Source organism: Anopheles darlingi, chromosome 2, assembly GCF_943734745.1.
Source record: "Anopheles darlingi chromosome 2, idAnoDarlMG_H_01, whole genome shotgun sequence".
Taxonomy (NCBI): domain Eukaryota; kingdom Metazoa; phylum Arthropoda; class Insecta; order Diptera; family Culicidae; genus Anopheles; species Anopheles darlingi.
In genome coordinates this window covers 20,444,802-20,457,091 of record NC_064874.1, presented here as the reverse complement: position 1 = coordinate 20,457,091, position 12,290 = coordinate 20,444,802, and the positions used below count along the sequence as shown (strand labels likewise).

Sequence of the window (12,290 nt, the reverse complement as noted above, 5' to 3'; positions counted from 1 at the left end):
GTGAATTCATTTAAATATTTAAGCCGAACAAAACCGATCCATCAATTCAACCTGAGGGGGGCGGCCTCAGGTTCCCTTTCCGGTTCCCATTTCCATTCCCTCATTGATCTGTTCTTTGGATTCGATTTTTGGTAGTGAGAGCATGTAAATGTTGTACGGATTGGGATTTGGGGGTTTGGAACGTTGGAATGGATTTTACAAATCTATTTGAACGAATCCCCTTTCACAATGGCAGGAGACTATCAAAAGAAGCTGCCTCCCTCGCTGTTCATTGTTAAACATCTGCAGGACAAATAGAAGGGACAAAAGTTTCGTTGAGATTAAAAAAAAATGGATGAACGTCAAGCAGATTAGGTTTGAGGCTTGAATAGAATAACAAACGAAACAGTTTATTAAAAAAAAGCGATCTATATCAATCATCGTTCCACTTTATCGTTCCAAATTGTACGAGTTTATGCTGCAAGGAGTGATACATTTATGTTGCAAGGATGAAATATGCTGAGATAAATGAATTCATATACCTACATGCTATTAAGAATGTCAATATGATCGCTACTAAAGACATATGAAATGATAAGGAATTCTAAGGATATTAACTGATATGAGTTGATATCTAAAACCGAATTTAAAATCCCCATCATCAGCACACACAGCGTCGCAGAGTGAAATCGTTTTCGCCGGCGGGCATCCGATTCCGGGAGCTTTCACTAACCTCTGACCCTCACCAGTCCCCCCGGTTCCTCTTCCGATGATCGACGTAATCGAATCGAGTCTCCGGTTAACCTTCCGGCCGGGAATCTATCCAATCATCTGCCTACGATGATGACGACATGGCAGCATTACCAGAAGCAACTCCTCATCATTAGTTCGCTAAATGATTGTGTGCCGTGGCGCAAAATTGGACGTTTTATGTGGGGACCGTGGATCTTCCAGCTTCCAGCGATCGGATTGCTAGCGTGCGGCGTGCGCGTGTGCCCTCTCATTAATCAAAACCAAGCCGATAGACGATCGCCGCGATTTGCGGTGACGACGACCAAGACGACGACCAAGACGATGGCGATGGGTTTTAGAAGGAGCTACCGAAACGGCCCTCGAAAGCTGTGAACCCCCTAATTTTATGGTGGTGAGAAATGCCTCGGTCCCGGGCATCGTCCCCAGCCCGCCCCTCGATTACGCTGGCTCGAATCGACCCCATTTGTCATGGCAAAGGGAAGCTTCCTCCCCGGGATGGCGTGATAATAATTTAATTGTCTCTTCGTCGGCGACTGCCGCCATCGATGATCCGCCACCGCGCGGGGCCACTGCCACTGATCGATAATTGGAATCGGGGTCGCGATGACCCCCCCCCGGGGAACCCCCGAAAAACTCCCGCCACGGCTCGGTTTCGGCTCGACGTATTTGAAATTATTTAATTAAAACGAATTAAAGAGCGAAGAGGGTCCCGCTTCAGTTCTTGTGGCCATTAAGGTATGCTGCTGCTAGTGCTGCTGCTGCTGCTGCTGCGATATTTCGCGGCCCCTCGACGAAATGTTGGGGGTGTCGATCGAAGATGATCCACTAGTGGCGGTGGTGGTGCGGCTGCTGCTGCTGCTGCTTCTTATTATTATTTTGTGCGAGGTGTCGTGGTTTTGATTGGGATTTTATTGCCTCTAATTGGAACACTCATCATTCCAGCGGTCCAGCAGAGCAGAGCGAGGGGAAATGAGAAAGGGATCGTGGCCATGGCGTCCCGTTCCGTCCCGTCTGTGGAGCTGGAACATAATTTATGATCGAACCGCACGACGACGAAAGCAACTTTCCAGCATGGTCCCGTCATCGGCAGCACCGCGTTGGTGAAGGTGGCTCATGCGTTGGATTGGTTTTATCAGATACGAGGAACCCTTCAACCTCCACACACTCACACACACACACACACACGGACAGTGCGCGGTCTGGACGTCAAATTCGGGCAACATCGTAAAAGCATAAACAACAGCCCCGCCTGATCGTGCCATAAAAAGGGGAAATTCGCATTTATTGCGCGCAAATGCTGCCTGCGAGTCCTGGAAACGGGGATCCTTTTAGCGATCCCCTCAAACACACACACACACACACATGCAATACACTGACAGAGTACAGCGTGCCGTCGATGGTGAAAACGGTGAGCAATCATTCCCTGTGGCTTGCTTTGTGCCGTCGAACTGCAACTGCAACTCCCGAACTCGCTGCAGCGCCTCCTCCGTTGATTGACAGTTTGACGAGACGACGGATCCTGGGCGTGCGCCGCGCTTGCGTTGCGTTGCGGAAGGAATATTTATGACTTGTTTTAAGTGATTTTACTGCCAACCACTTAAGCGTTGCCCTCATTTGGTAACGTGCGCCCGTGGTATGGACTGACCACAACAGCACCGGATTCCGCCGGATCATTTCATCAGTGATTTTGCGTGTGCCTCCTCTTTCTCCCCATCTTTAAAAGATTCGCATTTAATGAGTGATTGATTGGGATCGTACACACCGACACCGACACACAGCACGATTGTCAACGCGCGACGCAACGTCGTTGTTTTTGGGGAAGGGATTCCGAAATGACAAGCCACCAAAAAGGGATTTGATCCGCACACAGCAGCCTCTCGTCGCTATCGGATCCGATCCGTTGCTCACGCTTCGATCGTTAGCTGCGGCGTGGCCTTTTTCGCGGATTTCACGCACATTCCAATCCCGACGGGCGCAAGGCCGGGCGAGACGTGAGGGAAGGGTATTTTGCGTACACGGCATATCCCATTGGCACCCGCTATCTACGCATCATCTACGCCAAAGGGGAAGGTGACCAACGCCGCGTACGCTTTTGCTGCTGCTGCTGCTGCTGCTGTTGCTTATTATGATCGCAGCTACCTTCACCGAAGGACGCCGGCGCCGATGCCCAGACCAGCCGGGCGGACGGACGACATATCTTCATCCACACAAGCAACCAGCGTCGAGAGCGCTCCAGAGATGATTAATATTCATATGAAGATTAATGACCAACGTCGCGCCGTTCCCGCTGGTGCGCTGAAGGTGCTCGTAGTGCGTGTGCACGTGTGTGTGTGTGTGTGTTTGTCTGGTGGCGACGCCCGGCCTCAAACAATGCCCTGCCCTGGTCACGGTGGATCATTGACAAGAATTGGGTGGCAAGAAAAGTTGGTGGTGGAGAGGATATGCGGTATGCTACGCACGCATGCCGATATGTTGTGTGCCCGAAGTTATGCTCCGTTATGCTTTTGTGGGTCTGGTACGCCGTTGTACGCCCGTTTCGACCGGGGACCAGATTTCACCTGTTTTCCCGGAGGCGAAGAGTCGCACGCGCGCGTTCGCGATCCGGTCGGGATCGGTGCGCCATCTAGCGGCGCCACAATGTGTGTGTGCGTGTGTGTGTGCGCAAAGGAACGAGTGCCACGTGGGTGCGTAGCGAGTTGATTACCTTGGAATGCTTGGACGAACTGGGTAGATCCCGAGCGGACCGTGGGAGGATCCGCGTGGTTCGCGTGTTCGCTCCTGTGCGCTGTTGTCGCCATCGCTTCGGTCGCTGACATTCGAAAATGTCCGGCGACTGGGACCCCAAAAACCAGCTCTACCCACTCGCACACACACACACACACACACACTGTGTAAGGTGCAGCGGACACGCGCGTGCCAAACGCGACACTCAAGGGCTTGCGGGTTGGGTTGGGCGAATGGCGATGATGAATTGATGATCGTCCAGGCCTGGCAACAGGCCCGGGGACCCGTGGACCCGTTTCACGGATAAGTGGAGACGTTCCCGTGTTGTTGTCCGTCGTCCCCAGACAACACTTTAAACCAACAAAACCCAAACGTTATTAACCTACTTGGCCTTGCGTCGGGCGATCGCCATACATGCCGTGCTTTTCGCCATCGTTTTTTGCAAATTCAAGCTACTGCAGTTTGGTTGCTTATCAGACGTAAGCTTATATTTAACAAAATGAAAATGAACTTTTCTGAAAGCACACTACAGACACTTTAGTTGTATTAAGATGCTAATTATTGTTAGATATTGAATTGTTGTTAAAATAATAGTATTTTTCGTGCATTTTGCAAGAGAGTCCTAACGTCAAATAATGTTGAATTTAATAAACATTTATAATCCATTTAACAATTGTGGATGAACAATTAAAACCCCAACTTTCCTTTTTTTGTGGATATACTGAACGAGAAAACTGTCGAAAGCGAAAAATTTTCATACTTTCTAAACGAAAATCTTTAAAACATTCAGCCCAAATAGTTATCTTTTTATCCAATCATAGAAGCTTTGAGTTATGTTCTGCTCATTCGCCTCTTTAGTTATCTATTGCTTAAAAATGTATGCGCAGAGATGACCATAAAAACAATTCCTACGATGAAATTTGCATGTCAAATCATCTTCATCGAGGTAGGATATTGATAGGTGGATATGGTTCAGAGTTTACTAAATGTTTTCTCAAATTTAGTGATAAACACAAGGACAGTTGCAACAGCAACCAGAGCTACATAAGCGTAATGTTTTTGCTCAATGTTACTAGGTTACTTCGATTTATCTAGCGCATTTTCATTCTTGAAAATATTTCGATGAGCCTGAAAACGCTAAATAATGCAAAGTAACCCAAAATATTGAACAGCAGTAACGTGCATGTGTAGCCCGCTTTACACTCATAAAATAACTACGATATTTACTCTAAAAAATCAATAAACAATGTTTCAACATATCACAACAGCACCAACATCGCTATGCTCTTCCTGTCGAATGATCGAAGCACCGTTTCATCCATTTCGAATTGGGATTTTCAGCACTTATCACGTCCTGTCCCCCGTAACTCCCCGACCCCCTCGACCCTGTCCATTTTGCGTTCCTTCGAAGCACATATCCAGAGCAAAGCGAGAGCGAAAGAGAGAGAGAGAGAGACATCGTTGCTTGCGAAGCAAATAAATAATAACAACAAGATAGTCCGTGGTCTGGTGTCTGGGTCCCGATCCCCGACGATCCTGGATCAATTCGCCAACCTACGCAAGGCGTGGCGCAAAACTGCCACAAACTTGCTGCTCCGTGGTCACCGACCGCACCAAAACCGGAACAGAACGGGCGGTGGTGGTGCGCCGCGTACATCGGTCGGAACCGCCTCGAAATCCGAGGTGTCGCTCGATCCGAAAACCAAGATACTGCTTGTGTCCGCTACGCTGCTGTCATCAAGCACCTTCGCCTTCTGTCACATTACCACACCTCGTCCTCTCTCGTCCACTTTCCGGCAGAACTGGAGCAAACGACGGAGCGATGCAGCGACGGATCTCCGAGCAGCGCTCCAATCAGTTGACCCCCAGGGCGGCGGCGCCGGTCAAATGGCATCAATATCACGAGGTCGACTGCGATGGCGGCGGTGGCGGCGGCTCAAGCAGCTGACAAGCTCATTACTGTCGCAACGAAGGTGTAAATTAGCCCTACTTAGCGGATCTTGCGGTCACCACCACACGCGCTCGCATCGTAAATGGTTGGCTAGCTGGGCGGCTGATCAGTGCTGACTACCTTTTGCCCTCCCCTCACCGGGCACAGGGCAGAGCCCCGTAATTTTCTGCCATTTGTGAGCCACCAGCTCGCGCCTAATTATGGCAAAAAATATCGGTGACCCCTCGAGGGCTACTGCTCGGCGTCATTGGCCGAGAGTGAGAAAATCCACACGTTTGGAGCCCGTCCGTGATTCGGGGATTCGGCAAATTAATCGAGACCAACCTCTCAAGCACCTCTCAAGCGCCACGCGGTAGCGCCAACGTCGCGTCCTGTCATCGTTTTCGATGTTGAAGTGTCTCAAACCCTCGGAAAACGATCGTTTGTAGATCGATTCCACTGTCGTTGCCGAGGCTTTCTTCCATCGAGGGGTCGCTCGATGACAATTCGCGTCGCTGGGTTGGCCAGCCCGGAATCTCCGGGGCCAGTGACGGAGCAGTTTAGTCGCTTTGACGGCGAATTGCGGATTGCTCGATCGCGTGTTCCAAAACGGCGAACAAATGCCTCCGAGCCAGCCTTTCGAGGTGGTTAAGGATGATGCGTCGCGAACTCTTTCGCTTTCGATTTCGTTTTCAGCCGAGGTTGAGAGTTTTTTCTCTCTTATTTCAGCAAAATCAAGCGCGAAACAGGTTCGATCTCGTCCGTTAGCGAGACTTGACACTTCTGGGTATTATTTTTTTTGGGAAAGGAGCCGCCCAAAAAACACGTTATACGATCAGCAGCAGCAGGAGCAGCAGTGCCGCTACTTGATCCTGATGGTAATGATTAGATCGCGTGCTGCTTTCGGAGCGTTTGGTTTTCACTTTCGATGCTATCCAGCGGTTTTGGTTCTCGCTTTGAAGTTCGAATTTTGTGACCAGCGACACAGCGATGTTAACGCGATCATTCGTTTAATGAAGAGCCAAGTACTTGATGGTGAAAAACGAACTTTATCTTAATCTATTCGAATGAACGTTCGGAACATCCTGTCCATTGGTCAGCACTGACTGGTCTTTAGCTTCATAGTTGAAGAAGGAAAGTATTCAATTAATCGAGCAACAATGTAGCTAATTAACACACGCGGCTTTACACAACTAGTAAACGGCCTCGAGCAACGTGACTTGGCGATGTTCCTAACCAGAAACCAGTGGCAGAACTCTTCGATGACGATCCCGGCGGGGACCAAAACAATGGCCACCATCGAAACAACGTTATCATCCTCGCAACAACATCGTACAATGTAGCTCGTAAGGCGCGACGCTTCGATGGAACAATAGTGACCGAATGGAGGGGTTTGAAGTCAAGTCTTGAGTTGCGCGCATTCACCAACAATAATAAGATCCGCTCATCACTACCATCACGGTGCTCGGGGTTGATTTTTTGAGGAGAATGGGGGAGGAAATCGGTGATTGGAGTCGCCCCGCGCACAGTGCACCGAAAATTAAGTGAAATCAATAAAGTCATATATTTTATTTCGCTACGGTGATGGTCTTCGAGCCGGGCTCGAACTCCCTAAACCCAATTTGGATACAAGGAGAAGTGGCACTGAGAGGGGCCGACGAAAAATGGCAAACCAGGCAACCATCTCCTGTCGCTCCTTCGGTGCTTGCTCGCCAGGCACTCGGTTATAACCTCCGCCTGGAATGCACCTCCGAGAGCCCGCGCTTCGGAATGCAGCGTCGTGAATCCAACTCTCCAGCCCCGAACCCTCGGTCGCGCGGTTCGCATCAAAGTTTAATTAACATTTCACGGGTTGGCCTTTCCACCCTGCCGCATTTTCGGTTTTGGGAATGCAAGTGACCGCGGGCGTACAGATTGCGATCCACGTCGACCTCCGGTAGATTTTTTTATTTATTTATTTTTTTTTCGTTGGAGGAAGGATATGAAAAATTTAATTCAATTTACTGCAGACCAGCAGCAATGGCCGCTGATACAGCAAAGCGGTGATTCGATTTCGAGGATCGAACGATCGCGCTACGCCTGCCGTTCGGATTCTATCCGTCTGTCTGCTCCGAGTGAGGTACAATTCAGTTTCAATTTGCTATTTAAATTACTTTCAATTTAACATGCGTCGGGTATCGTCGATTCCGTCACACAGAATAACACGTTTTATGGCCCGCCATTAGATGTACAGAGCGATCGTTCGCATGTTAATACGACATGTCGGTTCGTCGCGTGATATCGAAGATCGCGAGCCAAAAATCCATGGCATCGGACACAGAGGTCCCCGTTCTTTTGGGCGCGGTACGATTCACGACACGACACATCGTTAGAAGCACGTGCTACAGGGTAGCATTAGCGGCGCTCTAATGTGATCGTTTCGAGCGCGATCACGAAATCGATCACGTTAATTGCTTATTCATCATTTGATTTTCTTTTCGTCCGTCGGTGTTCGTGGTTTTAGACAAAGATGAGACCCGCATGTGTGTGTGTCTTTTCCTAAGGCTCATTCCACCCACTTGCTTAGCTTTTCGGGTTATGCCATGACGCCTACACCACCGCCGTGTCCCCTCCGGAAGAAGGTCAAGTGATAAAGCTTTCGGTTTTACGCAACGGATCAACGGAATGAAGGAAGATGCGGAGTTTGTGCATCGCCGAAGATCGCCCCCAAATAATAATCCTACTAACCAGATCGATTCGATGACGATGATGGCGATGATGGCGATGGGTGGGCGAGCGAGCGAGCTTTAACCGATCCGTTGATCGCTGATCGCAGCGCTCTTTACAGCCGAAGTCTGGTGTGTCGTCTGGTCGGGATCTCTAATCCAACATTGAAACGCGCCCGGATCGCCAACGCGTTTCTCGAACTTCACTTCCACGAACCACGATCACCGAACGCGGTAAGCGAACTGATCCGGTGGGATCGAGGGTCAGCGGAAAGGCAGAGGATCTTTGTGCACCACAATTGCCACGCGGTCACGCGGCAATCATCACTATCTTCACGCGCCTCTGTTTGCGTTATTATCTAGCGAGCGAGCAAGCGAGCGAACGAGACACACACCTTTATCACGGTCCCGACGACAGAGTTGCTGCTCAGTGACTTCGACGATCGCTCAGACAACGAAACGAGACGACGTTGATAGTACAGGACAAACGGCGTGGTGGCGGCGCTATGGCAGACCAGACGGAATGCTGATCACACTGCGCTGCGATCAGCGTTGGAGTGACATTTCACCTGGAGCCTGGAGCCAAGTCGAAGGAAAAGAAAACAAAAAAACACCTCAAGACACCTTCAGGAGGAAAGGAGACGACGGGCGCGTACGCGTAGGATGTGTCGCACAATTTTTTTTTTCGGATGATTTCGGTGCTCTCCGTCATCCGTCACCCATTCACTCCTGCGCCTGCGCCACACCTTCACCACACACACACACACCGGGCGTCTTCACGTAGGCAGCGACGGAACGGAACGGACGGAACGGAACGAAACAACTGAATCCCACTCACGAGCACCGGCCACGGACACTAACAACTACACTACGGACTACGGGGATACGGGGCGGCGGCTCGCCATCGTTCGCTTCATTTACGCTGAAGCCACCGGAGAGGGTTTGGGGCCTCTGGTGCGGAAGTTTACTCCCCACGCACCACGCACGGTCTGGGCAAACAGACACACGGCACGCGCACACGCGCGTGTGTGTCTAGGGCCCCGGACACCACGACCAGAGGGCCGCCCCTCGTGGATCGTGTGATCGAACGCCTACAGCGTTCCCCTTTTCGTGCGTCGCGCGTTAGGGTTACGGTTTTCGATTGTTTTCTTAGGCGCGCCAGGAGCGTAGGACGGTGACGATGCTGTGCATACACACACACAAGGGCAGACACGGACGGACCACGGGCTGAAAACACACGCAGCGTACCAATGGAACGGTCGGAACTCGCTTGATATTTGTTGTTGATGCTGCTGCTGCTGTTCGCAAATGTTGTGCTTCTCGTACGACGGATCGAAGCGTACTGGAGGCTGCTGATCGTGTTGATCATGCGCGTCGGTGGTCGGCGCAACGCCGACATGTCGCGTGACATGTGACGCCCCGACATGTTGCACGATCACCGATCGCACCGATCTTCAACCGATCCCTCCTACGCATCCTTCGCATCATTTGGGGCGCGCGCCTCGCATTTTTGGGGGGCGATCATGCATTTCGCTTTCATGCACACCGCCGTCGCCGTCGTCGAGAGCTGAGACGATCGATGCAGCACAGATTTGTGATGCGATCGTATGCGTTATCGTTGGTCGCTGTCGGTGCGTTGATGGGTGGCAGGGATTTCTCGGTGGCCGAAGGATTGCTTGCATGGGAGCTGTTGGAGCCGTTACGGGGGGATATTGCGCGCTTTGGAGCGAGCTGGTTGTGACATAAAGATATCCGCCGTTAAATGACGACGCGCCGTCGCATGAACGCGTGAGAGCGGTTCTCGTTCGTTCGTTCGTTCGTTCGTTCGTGGTGGTGGGGAGCTATCGTGGTAACGGGAGTAGCGATCGTTGTTTGTGCTTCGTGAGGCTTGAAAGAGGTTCGCGTCTGTTGGAGCAGTCGGTTCGGGATTTCCAAGCGCATCCGATGGTTGGATCGATGCTCGCAAGGAGTATTATTTTTTGGCAAGCAGAGCTACAGTACCGTCTTTGAAAGCAAACGACAAACGTTTCATTAAAAGATAAACATAACAGATAAACAAAGTAAAAGATAAACGCAAATCGTTTCAGTATTTTTTCTTACTAACTTTCCATTAAATCAAACGTTCTTGCCCGGCGCTATTTAATAGATTAATTGGCATACGAAAACATTAAAAATGGCTCATACTTAATATCAAGCATGTATTCGCACATAATTTGTAGCAATTAACGAAAATGGTTAGCGAAACAGCGAACATACAAATGTGGAGTATTCGAAGCATTGTTTGCGGGGTACTCCCCACAAGGTTTTATAAATATTTTGATTCCTTTTTTTTCTCTTAAACCTCGATTATTAAGTAAAATTGTAGAAGCCATAATTTTTTATCTGAAAAAAAAACTGGAAAATGCAATGTAAAACTGATTACCATAGAAGTTATATGGATTTTATTATCTCAAATAATCGAACTCGAAGTTTCCATATGCACTCCATAAAAAGGGCATTTTCGCGGACATGCAGCAGCGGGATTGATGCCAAGACCTATTTTCTATATTTTGGTTTTGTTCATCAATCTACGATCTAAAACTTTAGAACGTTTTGACTTCAACTTAATTTTTACGGAAAGCAAAAATATATAATTTGTTTAGTCGCAAAACTCCTACAAGTGAGTACAAAATCGAATTGTTAAGTTTCTCTTAATGAAGGTATTTAATTTAGAAAGCAAAGGGAAAGAAACAAATAAAATCGATTAAATGTTTGTAAAAAAGTCTGCACAATGTTACCATGCTTAAAGCATTCTAAACTCATTTTTCAGTTAATGTTCTTAAATTTCTCACTAAGAAGATATTGATCGGTTCATTAATCGGTTCATGACACCAATTCTTTCTTCCACAGACATTAATAAAATGAAACATATCATTATCTAGCTAAACACTCACACTAAACACTCCATAATCCATTAGAACTCGACAGCAAAATAAATGCCCCCAAAGAATGCCGATTGCCGAATACCTCCTTGGCATGTTTGTGTTTCAGCTAAAAATGGAATCCCTTTCCATCCCGTGTCGGTCTAGAAGCTCCATTCCATACCCCAAACTCAAACACCAACCACGAGCTGCTCGATTTATCATCCACGACCAGAACGACACGCGACACCCACATCTCAAGGGTTCCCCCGGCGGTTGCCCCATGTAACACACACACACAGGCAGTGTCCAGTCGACGAAACTGTAACATTACGTCATGGTTCACTTTTAGCCCCTTGGTGCTAAAGCCCCTCGGACTTCCAGCCGGAAACACACCGGAGCGCGTGAGTTGCTGCCCGTTTCGTCGCTGCTCGATCTCGCGATCGAACGATTTGAATACACTTGAATCATGTTCCAGCGAATCGCAACATGACTCCGACCGAAACGCGCCGAAACTGACTCACTTTCGATGTTTTTGCCGACTCCGTCTTCTTCTTCGTGTTCTTCGCAGGAAAAAAGGGTGGGGAGGGGAGGGTGATGAATGGGAGTATGCCACCTCTGTCCCCCCTCCGAAAAAGGCAAAAAACGCACACACGGCGCAGTAATGAGATTCGGAAATGAAGCACATTTCATGACGGCAGTGATGCTTCACCACCACCGCCGCGTCGTCGCCATCATCATCATCATTTCTGCGTTGCCAACTGCGGTTGCCTGCGGACACCACCTACGCCCAAGCGATCAACCTTCTCGATCGCTCATCCCACTGACCGGTCAGTGGCGCGTGCTGCAAATGCGCGACGAACGACAACACGAACGATCACACCTTTGGCCATCGAACGAACGAACGAACCGCATGAACCATCCGAATCCGAAGCCATGCTCCCGCGTGGATGACACTGGACGGAATCCCCGGACGCCCGGCCGCTCGCTCGCCCCCCGCTGTTTTCTATACTTTGTTGGCGATCACTCCGGACGGACACCCCGAGGACCATGGACACAACAGAGTTGGGTTTTTGTTTTTTTTTTTTTGGAGCCACTCGGCGGGCGGGCGTTAAAGTTTGGCGCCAAATCTGACTTCATCGCACCTCACCGCGGCCAGGGCGGGACTGGGCGGGCGGGACAGATCATCCAGCTTGTTTGCGTAGGCGACAGGCAAGCGGCGGTCAATGGTGCCGTCGCCAACCAACGTCGTCACCGGACCAGGCGTCCGGTGTCCACGGATGACCGGTTCGACGCCGT

At 49.8% G+C, this 12,290-nt stretch overlaps 1 protein-coding gene across 1 annotated transcript in view; it reads right to left on the bottom strand.

Moving 5' to 3' along the window:
* Positions 1–8,895, bottom strand: part of LOC125948880 (helix-loop-helix protein delilah) — a 24,546-nt gene extending 15,651 nt beyond the window's left edge. Inside the window, exon 1 of the mRNA XM_049675402.1 lies at positions 8,114–8,895. The gene's annotated coding sequence lies outside the window, so the exon portion shown is untranslated. The remainder of the gene's footprint in view (positions 1–8,113) is intronic.
* Between the last annotated feature and the right edge of the window lie 3,395 nt (positions 8,896–12,290).